The sequence below is a fragment of the Podarcis erhardii genome, assembly GCF_964252035.2.
Source record: "Podarcis erhardii genome assembly, chromosome: 1".
NCBI classification, from domain to species: Eukaryota; Metazoa; Chordata; class Lepidosauria; order Squamata; family Lacertidae; genus Podarcis; species Podarcis erhardii.
Genome location: NC_138497.1, coordinates 130,575,107 through 130,593,146, shown reverse-complemented (window position 1 = coordinate 130,593,146; position 18,040 = coordinate 130,575,107).

Genomic DNA, 18,040 nt, shown 5'->3' with positions numbered 1-18,040 from the left:
GGAGAGAGGGAGGGAGAGCCATATCAGACGGCGATAAGGGCAGGTGCTCTCATTTGGGAGAGATCCAAGGCTAATCGGTGGTAATGACCTTTTGAAAACGTAACCTTCTGATATCCCCGAATGTCTGATTTGCCAAGCAGAACGGAGCCCTAATTGGCAACCTCATTTGCAGGTTGTTTTCCTTGCCTGCAAAACCGTAGCTGGTTAGTTTCCTGGATTTCTTTCAGCTTTGGACTTTTGTCTTGCTGCTGACCTGAAATATTTATTTCATGCTCTTTATTTCAGCTCAAGGTAAACAGTGAGTGTGTGCTTTCCCCCCAAACCTCTGGCTATATATATATATTAATTACACAATGGGTCCTGTGTGATTGGCTGATTCAACTCCCCTCCTGGAGCCTGATTGGACTGTTCCTGCAGGCCAATCAGGTTGCAGATTCCCTTCCTCCTGGAACCTGATTGGGCGGCTCCTGCAGGCCAATCAGGTTGCTGATTCACTTCCTCCTGGAGCCTGATTGGGCGGCTCCTGCAGGCCAATCAGGTTGCTGATTCACTTCCTTCTGGAGCCAATTGGGCATCTCCTGCAGACCTATCGGGTTGCTGCCTTCTAGGATCCTACCTGCCTATTGTTCTAGGATCCAAGTTCAGTACATAACATGACCCCTTGACCCAGGTATGTGTTTTCTACTTTCCCATTTTTGCATATCATTAAGCCTCCCCACACCAAGCTTTATCTGTGCCCTGATGCCTTCTTAATAAGACTGCCAACTGACCAGTAAGAAAAGCCTGACTTGCAACCAGCTTGAGAGGCAGACATGGGAGTGAAGCTTCTTACATTTTGGCAATAGGCATTATCATCTCTTCATGTCTGCCCTTCTACCTGCTGTTGAAGGTACAATTAAGAGTGGACATTTTTTGTTTCGCTCATTTTCTTATTTTGCAAGTCCAAAATTAGGTCCACCTACATTTCCTTATCAGTTTGCCAGAAAGGAAGAAGGAGTGTCTCCACCCCCATCATTCAGCCTGGACACTGAGGTCCAGCTCCGAGGAACTTCTGGCGGTTCCCTCACTGCGAGAAGCAAGGTTACAGGGAACCAGGCAGAGGACCTTTTCAGTGGTGGCACCCGCTCTGTGGAACGTCCTTGCATCAGATGTCAGGGAAATAAACAACTATTTGACTTTTAGAAGACATCTGAAGGCAACTCCGTTTAGGGAATTTTTTAATGTTTAATGCTGTATTGTGTTTTTATATCTGATTGGGAGCCGCCCAGATTGGCTGAGGAAACCCAGCCAGATGTGCAGGGTATAAATAATATCTCATCATCATCATTTGGCTTTATGAAAGTTTTCCAGAAATTTAGAGCACCTTTCCCCTAATGGACACATTTTTTATCAGCAACCTCTACAATATACTGCGTTTTTTTTTCTTCACTGATTTATTCATTTTGCTGATTTGGTTTTTTAAATTTATTTTTATTTTTTTGGTTGGGAATATTTCAATAGAACAAAATGAAGTAAAAGTGAATAGATCTTTTTTAAAAAGTACAGTGGTACCTTGGTTCTCTAATGGAATCCGTTCCGGGAGTCCGTTTGACTCCCGAAACCATTCAAAACCCAAGGTTCAGCTTCCGATTGGCTGCAAGAGCTTCCTGCACTCAATTGGAAGCCACATTGGACGTTTGGCTTCCGAAAAACTTTCGCAAACTGGAACACTTACTTCTGGGTTTGCGGCACTTGAGAGCCAATTTGTTTGACAACAAAGGCATTTGAGAATTAAGGTAGCACTGTATGTTGTTGTTGTTTAGTCGTGACCCCCTGGACCAGAGCATGCCAGGCACTCCTGTCTTCCACTGCCTCCCGCAGTTTGGTCAAACTCATGTTGGTAGCTTCGAGAATACTATCCAACCATCTCATCCTCTGTCGTCCCCTTCTCCTTGTGCCCTCCATCTTTCCCAACATCAGGGTCTTTTCCAGGGAGTCTTCTCTTCTCATGAGGTGGCCAAAGTATTGGAGCCTCAGCTTCAGGATCTGTCAATCCAGTGAGCACTCAGGGCTGATTTCCTTCGGAATGGATCGGTTTGATCTTCTTGCAGTCCATGGGACTCTCAAGAGTCTCCTCCAGCACCATAATTCAAAAGCATCAATTCTTCGCCGATCAGCCTTCTTTATCATACCACTAAATATGCAAACAGCCACAATTCCCCCCCCCCTTACATCTGACCAACTCGCATATGACTGCATATATATGCGGCACTGGGAAACAAACGAACAAACCAATAAATAAACAAAATCATTCCAGGAAATGGCAGGAGAGAGCTAGAGGGTCTTCATGGCTCATGAGGAGACCCTTCCTGGAACCCCAAAGAGGATGTAAATGAGGGCAAAGGAAGTCCCAAAGAGATCTGAGGTGCAGGGGAGCTTTATTTAGGCTGCTCAGCCTCCCCGCCTAACAGCTGGTGTTCAGGGTAGCGCAGCAGCCATCACACTTTCCTACATAGCCTCCAACTGGCTCAGGAGCTTCAACTTCAGATATTTGGTCTGGATTGGGGAGAGAGCTGAGTTCTGACACCTCTCTGGTGGGTGCCATTGCCATTATAAGAGAACAAGTGGGGTGAGTTCTGGCATCTCTTTTTCTAGAAAAAGGGCACTGACTATATATAAGTGTTATTACTTAAATACATATATGGTTATTTATAACCAGTGCTTTTTTCTGGGGGTACACAGGGGCACACATACTCCTAAACATTTTGTGAATCTAACAGGTAAAGGTAAAGGGACCGCTGACCGTTAGGTCCAGTCGCGGACGGCTCTGGGGTTGCGGCACTCATCTTGCTTTAGTGGCCGAGGGAGCCAGCGTACAGCTTCCGGGTCATGTGGCCAGCATGACTAAGCTGCTTCTGGCAAACCAGAGCAGTGCACGGAAACGCCGTTTACCTTCCCACCAGAGCGGAACCTATTTATCTACTTGCACTTTGATGTGCTTTTGAACTGCTAGGTTGGAAGGAGCAGGGACCGAGTGGCGGGAGCTCATCCCGTTGCAGGGATTCGAACCGCCAACCTTCTGATCATCAAGCCCTAGGCTCAGTGGTTTAACCCACAGCTCCACCCATGCCCCTAACAGAAGAAACTAAATACTTTAAAATCTTTAGTTTCTTCTCTAGTATGGTGAATCGTCAATTCTGTTGCTATCCCCAGGGGTGGCCGCATTTCTGGTCATAGTGTTTCCTGATTCTCAGTACCCCTAAACATTTTAAAGGGGGGGGGAGCACTGTTTATAACCTACTATTTTTTAATATATAAACATGTTCCAACTAATGTTTTACTTCTTCATACAAAGTCCATGTCTGTGAGCAGTCAGTTCATAAGTTGCGAATGTTGTCATGTCTTCAATCCATTGACTAAAGAGGAGGATAGATTTATCTTTCCAGTACATCAATATCTGTCTTTTGGCTGTAGTCAGCGCATGAAAAATTCATTTGCCTTGTCCAGTCGTCAAATTCCATGCAGCAGGTACATAATTCAAAAGGATATTTCCCTCTGAAAATTTTAACTTTTTCAGCACTGTCATGTTTATACAATCCAATATTTTCTCCCAAAACTTGGTAAGTGAAGGACATTGCAAAAACATGTGTTTGCGCTTCGAGACCCCCATCAACCCACAAAATATGAAGACACAGTGACACAGGATTTTAGTTTAAGTTATTAGGCAAAATTTAGGCCACAGCTTTATTGAATACAGAATGTGAGTGGCATTGAAATCATCCAAACTATGTCAGACTCCCACCCACATCGCTGGGAATCTGATAAAAGAGTGAAACACGGCTAGAGGGAACCCCCGCCAATGCGGACCGACTCGAGGTCACCCCTGGTGCCCCCGTGGGGTCCTGGTATGGCCCTAGCCCCTACCGCGGGGTTTCGGACAAGACCCAGCCCTGATTTCTTTAACGGAATACCCTTGAGCTTGGAGGAGCAGGTGATGGCCACACCTCCCCTCCCCAAGCATTGCTGATCCAATGCCTAACCGCCAAACCTTACAATGTTGTGATGATTGTTGTGCGGTAGGCGAAAACCAAATGGCTCTGCCAATCTGCCAGATGGAAAAAAATTCCTACCAGAAATAATGGTGACATGATCCATATGTGGTGGACGTGTGAAAAGATTAAGATTTTTTGGGGGGAAATATACGATGAATTTATGCGGAAATCGATCTCTGAGCTTGATCGATGGAGCCGCGATCTCAGACAGCTTTACGATCCCAATCAGTCATTTGCAGCGTCCGGCACGCTTCCTTCTAGCTGCGCACCAAAGTCTGCTGTCTCTTTGGCCACGGCTTAGCAGAGTAGCATACAGCGGTGTAAAACAGTCTTTTTCTCCCTTGCTCCATGCAAGCATACACAGACAGATTCGTCTATTTACAGCTTTTATTCAAACATTTGTCCATCACTGCTTGCAGCCATGTCCGTCTCTCTCAAGACACACAGAGAGAACAACAACAGTACAGTCTCCTCCCAGACTCCTCCCAGCTTTCATAGCTGACGTCGGAAAGTGACGCACAGCTCAGAACACTTAACCAGTTAAGTTCTGAACTCCCACACACCCCCTTGCGTTGCTTTCTGACAAAACCTGTGTAACATCTTCAGCCACACCCTGTGAGATCAATCCCTTCCCCAATGCCTTGCGCCCTACCTTGGCGTACCTGTTGGGCATCTGTGGAATCACCTCACAACTCTCAGAATCGCACTGTGCGAAACTTACCCACGTACCTGTGGCCTGGTACCTCTCAGGTGGAATACCCTTGGTTGTGCGACTGGATCGCCTAGGCACAAACTCTGGTGTTTCCTCTGGCTCACTGTCACCAGCAGGTGTGTCCTCTGCATCACGGGATTCCCCCTCTGACTTAAAGCGTCTTCGAATCCTCTCCATTACACTCACAGGAGAACTAGGCTCACTCTTGGGCTGTCCTTTCCTAACAACTTGTGGAGACGCCCCACCCTGCTCCTGACCCTGGTCAGTGACCTGATCGTCATCAGCAGACTCAGCCTCTTCTTCCTCCTCACCAGAACTGTCCTCTGAATCAGAGAGACATTCTGAAAGAACATCACGCTGTGCAGAAATCTTTGGCCTTTCATCCTGCTCAAAGAATTCAGCGTGTTTACTGATCAGCACCTTACTCTGATCACCTGACGGATAAGCAAATCTCCAAGCACGAGCGTCTGGCTCATACCCACAGAAGATCATTTTCTGGACTTTGGCTCCATCTGGCCCTTGCAAAGCCTTAGGCACAGGGACAACCGCAGGAGATCCAAACTTGCGCAGAAAATGAACCTGGGGTTTGCGGCCATTTAACAAAGAATACGGTGTGTCACCCACCAGTGAGTTGTAGACACGATTCCAGGTGAACGACACACAACGGATTCCCTCCAGCCAAAACTTTGGAGGTAACCTGGCTTCTTTCAGCATCACCTGTCCAGCCTTAACCAGAGCTTCACTTCTCAGCTCTGCCACCCCCCTCTTACTGGGTGAAGTAACTGTGTGACGTATCCCTCTTCTGTGAAAGAACTGCTGCAAAGCAGAACCAGTGTACCTAGCATTTCTGTCACTGATGATCGCTTGAACCCTGGTGGAGAATCTCTGTTCCACCCCCTCAACCCAGCTCTTGATCAGCTGTGCTGCATCCTCCCTGGATTTGAGACCGTGGGTCCAGGTGCTCTGCGAAAAATCATCCAAAAAAGTTAGCAGAAACCTGGCCCCTCCCAGACTTGGTTCCTTGACAGGACCGGCCAAATCTATGTGAACCAGCTCAAAAGGTTTAGTGGCAACCCGTTCCACCTTTGGGTAACTGCACCCTTTCACCTTTGCTTGCTTGCATGTGGTGCAATTAATGGCACGTCCACAATCTCTAATTTTACACCCTCTGGTAACCTCAGGAAGTACTTGCAGTTCCTCTACAGGACTATGATTGGTCCTCTGATGCCATGCACAAGCACATTGAACATGAGTGGGAACTGTAGCACGCTGCGCCTGTGCTCTCTCAACCTTCCCCTCACCCCCAAGAGACGTCTTAAGAATGAAAAGGTCATTCTGCCCCTTCTTAACCTTGGCAAGTACCCTCTCCCCTTTGGAGATTGTGCAGACATCATTTTCAAAACAAACTTTGAACCCCTTACTTAACAAATAAGGCACAGATAATAAACAGTGATCCCCCTCTGGGATAACACAAAACTGCAGCGTCTCCTGCAAAACAGAAAGGAAAACGTTAGTGACAGTTTTAATCTGGGTTCTCTGTCCATTTGCGAACATAACAGTTTGTCCGGCCGGAATTGCCGTGCAATTCCCCATCTTGACTGCAGATGTCTCTGGAACCATGTTGCGGTTAGCTGCAGAGTCGATTACAAAAGCCATTTCCAAATTTTCCATTCGGCCGTCTTCGAACAATGCCATACTCGCAGAGACTTGATAAGCCTCTTCCTGTTGTTTACCACGACCACCTGGCTCAGTTCCACGCCTGCCTGTCTTCCCAGGCCTGTTGCCATGGAAACCCGCTTGATTCCCATGGGAAGTGTCCTTGCAAACATCCTGCATCGGCTCTCTGCTCCGGTGGGGGCAACTGCCACGCAGATGTTGAACTCCAGTGGAAAAACACTGCCCGGGGCTCCTCCCAGCTGGCCTGGCCTTCCTTCTCCTGGAACGGCGCCTCCCACCAGCCTTGCCCCCCTTGAAGCTGCTCTTCGCTTCAGCAACAGTGGAAAGTTTCTTAAACTTGCCTTTGGAACTCTTCGCCCCCCCGATCTGCCCAACAGTGCTCCTTGAGACTGAAGTACCGGGAACTGGGGCCGCAGCCATCTTGGGGCTCTCCATTTCTTCTCCAGGGCCCTGGCCTCCTGCTGCAGTTTCACACAAACTTCGCAGCACATTCCAGGCAGCCCCTGGTGTCTGTACACCTTCCAAATGAGGCCTCAGTGAAGCATCAATGCATGCTCTGAGCATATTCAGCTCTCTTTGCATTCTCTGCTTGCCATCTCCAGGCACCGCAGATTCACAGCCTGCTTCAGCTGGCTCTGACTGGCTTCCTTCCCAAAGCCCAGTGACCAAGAACCAACCCCTGACTCTTCTGCTCCAGGTTGCCCAATTTTTTAAAGTGAGCTTTTCCACCGGCATATCCTGGCTCTCTGCCATTTTCTCCCGTTCTGCCAAGGTGCCCCACAAGCTGTACTTACTCAGTACCAGCTGATTCCGGCTCCTGTACATGGAGAAACGGCCCAGCTGCTCCGGCTCTCCCTTCTCCGTGGAGAAACGATTTTTCAGCTGCCTTTTAGCTTTTAGCTCTGTCTCTGAGCAGCTCTGCCTTCCAGCATCAGGCAAGACTCACTGAAAGCAGCCTACGCCTCCGGCCAGCTCTCTGTATCAGAAGCTCTCACTGTCTCTCGGAAGCAGGCAAAAACTCCCTCTGCTTCCCGGCATTAGGCTAGACTCAAGGAATGCAGCTTCCAACCTCCAGCTAGCTTCCGTGCCGACTTCAAAGCGTTCCTGGAGCTCACACCGACTGTTTTACGAGCGTTTTCTGACCTTCCCATAACCTATGCGGAAATCGATCTCTGAGCTTGATCGATGGAGCCGCGATCTCAGACAGCTTTACGATCCCAATCAGTCATTTGCAGCGTCCGGCACGCTTCCTTCTAGCTGCGCACCAAAGTCTGCTGTCTCTTTGGCCACGGCTTAGCAGAGTAGCATACAGCGGTGTAAAACAGTCTTTTTCTCCCTTGCTCCATGCAAGCATACACAGACAGATTCGTCTATTTACAGCTTTTATTCAAACATTTGTCCATCACTGCTTGCAGCCATGTCCGTCTCTCTCAAGACACACAGAGAACAACAACAGTACAGTCTCCTCCCAGACTCCTCCCAGCTTTCATAGCTGACGTCGGAAAGTGACGCACAGCTCAGAACACTTAACCAGTTAAGTTCTGAACTCCCACAGAATTAAAAAAGATGATTGGGATAACTTTTACTAAAAAACCGGAGGCATTTCTATTAAGTATTTTAGATAAAGAGATCCCAAAAAAATCTAAGAGAGGTATTCTTGTATGCAACCGCAGCGGCTCGTATACTTGTGGCCAAGGGATGGAAAGATCACGAGGCTCCCAAAATAACAGATTGGCAAATCAAATTACAGGAATTGGTGGAGACAGCTCAGTTGACTAGTAAACTCAGAGGAAACTCAAAGCAAAAATTTGCAGAAAAATGGGATGGTTATAGAAAGTATGTTCAAAAATACAATAATAGTTTTGACTCCATGCTAGCATTCGAGTGATAAAGGAATTAAAAGGAGGTGGACAACAATTAAGGATTTATTATGTTTTCAGAATGTATTGGAAAATTTATATAGAAAGGTTTATTGTTTTGTGTACATTCGACTGTAGGTTAAATATATACAAAGGGACTTGACAGGAAGTCAAAGTTGAAGAAAAGATTTTGGAAGATAAAAGGGAGGAAAACATTTACTTTCATTATTATCATTTGGTGTGTGGGTGTGTGGCTGTCTGAACATATGTGTGTTTTTGTATGGAATGTTTGGGAGGAAATAAGACGGTAAATAACAAATAACAAACTAAATATTGATGTATGTAATTTTTATTTCTTAATTATATTTAGTGGTAGTATGGTTGTATTGTTTTTTGTAACGTAAAATCATTCAGTAAAAATTATTTCTAAAAGGGGGGGGGGGAATTCCTACCAGGCCTCCATTGCAAAACAGGTGACCAACAACATCCATAGCAAGGCAACACACCAGATAAAGGGGTGGGTGATCTGCTACGCTAAAGGCACAGAGGACCAGCAAGCATCTCGCAGGGATTAAATAATGTTTCATGGCCACCCCCCAAGCCAAGCCATTGGCTTTAGGGACCAAGTGACCATGAAACGACCAACCAGAGGGGTGCAGGACATAGCCCTGCCCACACCAGGAGGTGGGAGATGCCTGGGGGCCCCGAGCGCAACGCGTACCTTCCTTGAAGAGCATCCGATTTCAAAGAGCATATTTCCATTCAGTGTCTTCACTGTGTGCTTTGACCAACTTACAAGCTCCAGTTTGGGTCTGACGGAAATAGTTCCAATGTGTCACACTGGAAATCTGAACTTGGACACTGAGCCGTAACCTAACTAGCAGAGTTGTCAGTGGTTTTACTTTATTGATCCTTTTATAATTGGCTGATGTGCAATAACTTGCCCACTACTTTTTCTTTTCATCTGCCAGTTGCAAGCACCTTTACTGAAAGACGGAGCTGCAGGCAGAGGCCGAACTAGCTGCTCTGGCAAGCGGAGCGGCACACCTGTTGTGCACCCTGGAGCGGGGCCATGGTAGCAGGGCGAGCATCCCAGGGGGTAAGATGCCCATGGGGGCACAGCAAGCTGCCCATGGCGGGCTGCTTCCTACACCAGGGCGAGGCAAGGAGCCATGCCGCTTTGCCAGCAGCCTCCCTCCCTTCCGTCTTCCTTTTAACAGCTCAGGGGAGGCTTTCCTCCCCCCTGAAGCAGCCCAGGAGTGGGTGGCAATGGCGGACTGCCCGCCCACAACTCCCAAGTCTCCCCTGAGTTGTCAAAACGAAGGGGGAAGGGGAGAAGGCTGCTGGCCAGAGCCAGTGTGGTGTAGTGATTAAGAGCGGTAGACTCGTAATCTGGTGAACCGGGTTCGCTTCCCCGCTCCTCCACATGCAGCTGCTGGGTGACCTTGGGCTAGTCACACTTCTCTGAAGTCTCTCAGCCCCACTCACCTCACAGAGTGTTTGTTGTGGGGGAGGAAGGGAAAGGAGAATGTTAGCCGCTTTGAGACTCCTTTGGGTAGTGATAAAGTGGGATATCAAAACCAAACTCTTCCTCTTCTCCTCCTCATCCCTCAATGGCTCGGGGTGGGCTTGGGAGTTGCGGGCAGTTGGTGCACCGAATATCACCCCCCCCCCAGTGATGACACCTGGGGTGGGCCGCCCCCACCTCCCCCTTTCCTCCGCCCCCTGGCTGCAGGCAGCTACCAATGAATGTTTTGATTTGCCATGACAGTTCATGCAGCCCTTCACACGATGCAACACAGGACATACTATGGTCTGGGTGGGAAATACAATGAATTTGTAGATTATGGTTGTTTACTTGAACAGTAGTCTCTTCCTGCATCTCAGTGGCACTGTAAATATTCAGAGGTTTCGTTTACTGAAAAGTACGGACCCTATAGAGTTCATGCACAGAAAGGTTGCAAGCCTATCCTTTTAAGTAACACAGTGAGGGGAGGGTGGAATCCAAATCAAGCTAAGGCCCTTAGTCCTATTTAAGTTTTCTAAAAAAATTGCTTTCCCTCCAGAGAGCTGAATATATGTTCCTAGCTGATTGATGCTTTTCCATTTATTTATTTTTAATGTAATTTTCCCCGGGTAAGGGATTGTTCTCTTGAATGCCAAGGAGGAAATATTTCCCCAATCATACACTCTGATTGGCTCGCCGCTGCCTAATCAGATAGCGCATTTGGAGAGGAAGGGGGGGGGAAGCAGTGAAGGGGACGATTTGTCATGCTGGGAGGCTTCCCCCCCACCACCCACTCCCCAGCCATTGCTAAAGAGCTGCTTTGTAATGCTTGCCTGCCAAATCTTCCAGCCACAATCAAATTACTCCTTGTCCCCTCATTCTTCTCCCCCACCCCCGGCCTGCCACCCTCTTCCAGTTATATGCACGCTTGCATATAAACACAGCCGAGCCTTCCAGATCTATCACTGACAGAACAGTTATTAAACAGAAACTCAGCCTAGGGAATTATTAATCGGCAAGATTCATTTCTTTATCAAATGCTCTGGCCTGAAGGGAGAGGTCTTTAAGCTTTCGGAAGGACTGGAGCACATTTATCATTAGGGGAGAGGGTGTAAGCTTGGCATTTTTAAGATGCCGGATTGGAAACAGGAGATTTAGAGATCAAAAGGAGATGTTTAATATGTGTAGAAGTTAAGTTGATCAAGTATCTTCCCTCCCCCTTCCTGTCCATGTGGCTGTGGCCTGTGGTGTGTGTTTTGAAGCCCCTGCAGTTCCTGTTGTCAAATTTGCAAGGACACAATCCAGCCAAAGGTTCCCACAGTAAACGTTTAAGATGCATTGGCTTCAGCCAGCTGGAGAGATTTCACCTATTGAAATGTATGCCAAGGGGTGGGAGGGAGGGAAACGGACAGGGAACGCATGCACTTTCAACTACCTAGCGGCATCCACGTCACCCAGGAAATCGCTGCCGCAGAGAGTCCATTGTCTGTAGAGGTCACTTCCTGGTTCGCATGGATAAGCCAGCAACAGAGGCAGGCAGCTGTTTTGAGGCAGCGCCGGGTGTTGGAATTTTGTGCCCCTAAGAATTTTGCGCCTGGAGCAACCAGCTGCCCCTGTGGCCACCACCAACACCCCATGGTATGCCACTGCCCAGAGCCACAAAGCAACTAAGTAGAGTTTTGAACGTAATTTCTCAGCCAATGCTCTATCCCAGGGATGGGGAACCTGCAGCCAGCTTGGATGTTGTTGAACTCCAACTCTCATCAGTCCCAGACAGCATCGACGATGGTCAGGGATGATGGGAGTTGTAGTCTAACCACACTGGGAGAGTCACAGATTCCAGTTGCTCCCACCCATTGGCTCTCCCTCCTCCCAAGAGAATAGGCCTGGTATATTAGCATTCCAATGTGCTGCACGCAGAGAACGTGTTGGTGGCTTGATAAAACAGCTTTTTACCTCCCTACTTGAAATACGACTATCTTGGTAGCTTTCAACAGCTGTAATGATAAAACGAAGGAGCATGGCAGACAGCCTGTAGACTAGTTGAATTGTTAATTAGTATTGATGTGGCTCCCCTCTAACAGTGTCCTCTTTGATCCCCGAATGATAGAAAAGCAGGGCGGTTGCTGCTGGGAGACAAGGTGGAGGCATTTTGTGTTGGCACTTTTATTGAGAAAAAGATTGGCGGTGCGGTCCTTCTAAGCCCTCTTTCTCTTTGCACTTTCAGCACTGCGGTGCTCCACCTGCAGCACTGTATAAACACTGACAAGTGGGATATACTGGCCTGCAAATGCTCTGATTGGAGAACAGCCATTACCAAAGGTGTCATGGGCTTTGAAGAAGCTCAAACTCAGGACAAAAGGGAGAAACGTGCTAAGAGGAAGGCAGGTTTGACAAACCCTCACCGTGATCAACTCCCGCCCAGAAATCTATGACCACACTGTGGAAGGTCATGTGGATCCAGAATTGGCCTCCACAGTCACTTACGGACTCACTGTTAAGACCGTGTTCATGGAAGACAATCTTTCTCAGCTACGAGTGATCGCAGAAGAAGAAGGAGGAGGAGGAGGAGGAGAAGCTGCATCTGTCAGCCATTCATCCCCCACTCTCGTTCCATGCATGTAAGTGCCCTATAAATTGCTGCACTTGGAAGGAAGGCCCATGGTATTTAGTGAGATTTATGCCCGGGGAAGGTGCAATCAGCTACCATTTAAACATGGAAGTTCTGCCTTTTGACTTCAGCTGGGTGTGGACTGTATACCTTACAGTTCCCTCAGTAATCACACCTTCCTGTAATCTTCGTTTTCCTGCACTAAAGACTGATAGTCTCACTCCACTTGAAAGAATCACATTATTATTATTATTATTATTATTATTATTATTATTATTACAAAAATTGGGTGCCTCCCCCTATATCTGCTGAGCGGTGGGGTTCCAGGCACTCACCCAGGGTCTGTGTTCCTTTGGAGACACGGTGGAGACTGCTATAGCTTGAATAAATATGGCTTATTCACCTATTTACACCTTCAGTCTGCATGGAGGGAGTCCAGATTTTACAGCACGGTCATTTCGAGAGGGAATTGTCCCTGACAACAGTGCAGCTTTGGAGACATAGGCATCTTTCCCAGCCAGCCCTCAGCCAGCCTGCCCAAGATGGATCCCAGACTCTTTCTTTCTTCCTTTTTCTTCCCAGAACACCTTGCTAAAAGCTCTCTTTTCCTGACACCTCACACCCAGTTACCCAGGCAACCTTCCAAACCCCTGTCTCTGTTCATACCTCTGGGCAAGTGGGGAGGACCTCATTGGTCCCGTGTTGTTTCTTAATGGCTTAGCCAGGTCATTCTGCATAGGCTCAGGCATTGGGTGTATATCCCTTCCAGTCCGCCCCCAACAAATAAATATATACAGATATATAATTTTAAAAAGGTAAGGAAACTCATTTTCCCCGAGCTCCTCCTACCGCCCCCCCCCCCCGATAATGACTTAGAGAGAACTTTAACAATGAAGTTTGGGCTTACTTTATCAGAGACAAGATTGCTTGTGCTGCCTAACATACTCCAGACTTTGTACCACCCCAGGCTGCAATCCTATACTCACTGGGAAGTGAGGCCCATTGAACTCAATGAAACTTGCTTCTGAGAGGACATGCATAGTGTCGGGGAACTGCCATCAGTGCCGGAGGGAGAGAGCAAAAGCCAGAGGGATTCCAGAGAGCGTCCAAGGATCAGGAGGAGCAGCCCATCTTCTGGGGAAGAGAATCAGCGTAGCACCAGTGGAGGAGGGGGGCAGATGGGGGAAGCGGCGAGGCGGTCCCATGACTCCTTGCCGGGGACCAGCGGGGAGAGTAGGGGTCCTCTGCTGCCTATGCCCTCCTTGCGCAGAAGGCTTTTGCACAGAGAGAGTAGGAGGAGACTAGGCGTCAAAGAGCTTCTTTGCTGGAAGAAGTTTAAGAAACGCCCACTGACGGATTCTGCCAGCGATTGAGACAGCCACGGGTGAGTGGCTGTCTGGACAGAAAAGGTTCACTCAGGCAACCCAGCCAGGTGTTTGCACTGGCTTCCGCACGAGCAACCCCTAGAACCATTATACATAGCATTGCACAGTAAATAGTGTTCACTCCTCTTTCAAATTATGAAAAACCATACCGAAATGTAGGCATCCTTCAAAGTTCGCGCTTCTCTGAATTTTGTGATACTCTTCGCCAAGCAAATAAAGAAAATAACACAACACGCATTATGTTGAAATTGCTTGGAAAAATGTGCATATCAGTCCAAATTGCATGCAAAAATGTGTATATATTAGAAAACCGAGAGAAACCAAAATGGACAGGTTCATCCACCCCTATTTAAAATTTACTATATGGTGCCCTTAAGGATGTTTGTTGTGGGGTTTTTTTACCTTTCAGAGGTGCAATGAGTCTTGGGAACATTTTTGAGCTCAGATGCCCATCTTTATGGTGTATTTAAAATTCCATAATTGTAAAGTATCTTACCTTTGATTGAATAAGGATGGGAATTGGTTATAGAAATCATTACATAGCCCAGGATATGAATCAAGAGACCAGGTGAAGAAGAGGGCACAACTTCTGTTTCTTTAATAGTTGTGTGGGAATTCTCTATCTCTGAAATCCCATAATTCCTGGGATATATATATATATGTGGCTTTTGGTACCTTGGTGCAACATAATTCTTGTCAATATTTGCTCTTTGGTTGCCAAATCAATACAAGAAAAGAGTGAAAAATCCAGTTTATCCCTTTCCATAAAAACTGATGTCAGCAAGCATGTGAGCAGGGTTTGATCAGCGTTGACTATACGGCAGAACCTTAGCAAGTAAAGCAGCCTTCCTCAAACTGCGCCCTCTAGTTTTGCCCCCATCCTCTTCCCAGATAAGTTCTATGAGGGCAACACTGTGTCTACAGAGGAGTTTGCTGATGCTCAGTCCCAACCTGAACTGGTTAAGAAGGTAGGTGATTGAGGGCTGTCTGAGGGCAGACTCATTCAACCAAATGGACCAGCCTCCATTGAGCGAAAAAATTTACAGGATTTGCACCTTAACAAGGCTGGGCTGGATGAATCCGTAGCCGGAATTAAGATTGCCGGAAGAAATATCAACAACCTCAGCTATGCAGATGACACAACCTTGATGGCAGAAAGTGAGGAGAAATTAAAGAACCTTTTAAGGAGGTTGAAAGAGGAGAGCGCAAAATATGGACTGAAGCTCAACATCAAAAAAACGAAGATCATAGAATCATAGAATCATAGAGTTGGAAGAGACCACAAGGGCCATCGAGTCCAACCCCCTGCCAAGCAGGAAACACCATCAGAGCACTCCTGACAAAATGGTCAAAGGCCTGGAAACGATGCCTTATGAGGAACGGCTAAGGGAGCTGGGCATGTTTAGCCTGGAAAAGAGGAGGTTAAGGGGTGATATGATAACCATGTTCAAATATATAAAAGGATGTCACATAGAGGAGAGTTGTTTTCTGCTGCCCCAGAGAAGCGGACACGGAGCAATGGATCCAAACTACAAGAAAGAAGATTCCACCTAAACATTAGGAAGAACTTCCTGACAGCAAGAGCTGTTCGACAGTGGAATTTGCTGCCAAGGAGTGTGGTGGAGTCTCCTTCTTTGGAGGTCTTTAAGCAGAGGCTTGACAACCATATGTCAGGAGTGCTCTGATGATGTTTCCTGCTTGGCAGGGGGTTGGACTTGATGGCCCTTGTGGTCTCTTCCAACTCTATGATTCTATGATTCTAATGCTATGAAATGCAGAAGAAATGGGCATGGAGCAATAAATTGCAAAGGAGGCTGTCTGGTCGTACAACCAAGTCAAGGGACAGAGAAGAAAACAAGCAGCACATCAACTATGGGAGGAAGTGGGAGAGGGGGCAGATGATGCCATTCTCATGGTTTATGATGTAATGGGGGGACAGGGAATGGTGCCTTATAAAGTGACTGTACAGTTCAGTAGTCACCCAGTAGGCATGGAAATAGATACTGGTGCTTCTGTTACAGTTGTCAGTGAGAAACGTAGAAGAGGCCTGAGTCCAGCAATGAAGATAAGAGTGAAATTAAGGACTTAAACTGGGGGAAATACCCCAGAACTAGGGTCTGTAAGTCACATACAAAGGCCAACATAAAATCTTAAGTAGTAAAAGGAGAAAGGGCACACCTGTTTGGTTAAGCATGGCTGAAGGAACTCACACTAGACTGAGACCAGATCTGTAACAAAGAAGTACAGAAATGGTCATACCCACAAGGAACAGCTTGGGGCAAGTATTATTGGTAAGAGAACACCAGCAGAGATTTCAAGTCACAAAATATGTAGCAAAGTGGAAATATAGGCCACTAGACCTTTAAAATATATCCTTCCAAGTGACTTCCATAATTTCCCTCTTCCCCCAGCATAGGGAAAGACATTAAAAATTGGTTTACTTACATGAGGTCGGAGTGAAACAATATAAACTGAAAGCTTTTGCAGATGACTTGGTATTAACATTACAGGAGCCAGTCTCTAGCACTAAAAGAGTGTTAGAATTAATTTCTGATTTTGGTCGGGTGGCGGGATTTAAGCTGAACAAGCAAAAAACTAAGGTTCTAGCAAAAAATTTGACAACTACAGAAACAGATGAGTTCCTGAAAGAAACAGAATTAAATGTGGTTAAAAAAGTAAAATATCTAGGGGTGTATTTGACCTCCAAAAATTTGAATTTGTTTAAAGATAATTATGAGAAATGTTGGTCAGAAATCAAAAGAGACTTGGAAATATGGTCAAGATTGAAACTTTCCTTGTTGGGCCGGATAGCAGCTATAAAGATGAATGTATTGCCGAAAATGTTATTTCTGTTTCAGGCCCTACAGATCGTGGACAAAGTGGAATGTTTTGGAAAGTGGCAGAAGGATATTTCCAAGTTTGTTTGGCAGGGCAAAAAGCCCCGAATAAAGTTTAAAATACTAACTGATGCGAAAGAAAGAGGGGGATTTGCCCTGCCAGACTTGAGGTTATATTATGAATCTGCAGCCTTCTGCTGGTTGAAAGATTGGATCTTATTGGAAAACACTGATGTCCTAGATCTGGAAGGGTTTGATAATGCTTTTGGGTGGCATGCATATTTGTGGTATGACAAGGTTAAAGTTCACAAATTGTTTAAAAACCATATTGTCAGAAGAGCAATTTTGATGGTCTGGACAAAATATAAGGACTTATTGGAGAGTAAGACTCCGAGGTGGCTCTCACCGGTGGAGGCCAAGGCACGTAAGAGACTTAACATGGAAGCCTACTGGCCTAAATATTGGGAAATAATTGAAAAAATTGGAGACAATTGGAGGCTGCTGAGCTTGGAAAAATTGAAAAACAAGGTGCGAGATTGGTTGCATTATGCTCAAATCCAGGAGGTTTTTAAAGTGGATAAAAAGGTTGGATTCCAGGTGGAAAAATCGAAACTAGAGACAGAACTGTTAGAGCCAAAAAATAAATTACTTTCGAGAATGTATAATTTGCTGCTTAAATGGAATACACAGGACGAGACAGTCAAATCCGCCATGATAAAATGGGCACAGGACTTGGGGCACAACATTATGTTTGAAGACTGGGAAAGGTTATGGAACACCGGAATGAAATTTACGGCATGTAGTGCCTTGAAGGAAAATATTATGAAAATGATATACCGGTGGTACATGACCCCAGTCAAACTTGCTAAGATATATCACCTGTCTGATAACAAATGTTGGAAATGTAAAGAGGCGGAAGGGACATTCTTTCACCTCTGGTGGACTTGCCCGAAAGTGAAGGCCTTTTGGGAGATGATTCATAATGAACTAAAAAAGGTACTTAGATATACCTTACCTAAGAAACCGGAGGCCTTTCTTCTGGGCATTGTGGACCAGAGAGTACTTAAGAAAGATAGAACTTTTTTTATGTATGCTACCACAGCAGCAAGGATCCTGATTGCTAAGCATTGGAAGACGCAAGATTTACCCACGCTGGAGGAATGGCAGACGCAGTTGATGGACTATATGGAACTGGCTGAAATGACTGGCAGAATCCGAGACTTGGGAGAAGAAACAATCGAGGAGGACTGGGAAAAATTTAAAGACTATTTGAAAAAACATTACAAGTTGTATGAATGTTAAAAAATGCTCTTTTTAGAAATTCTTGCTTCAGCATTGGTAAATTAATGAAATGGAAATTAAGGTACAAGAAGTCAAAGGTGGAATAATGAAATAACTTTATTATGTTTAAGTTAAAACAT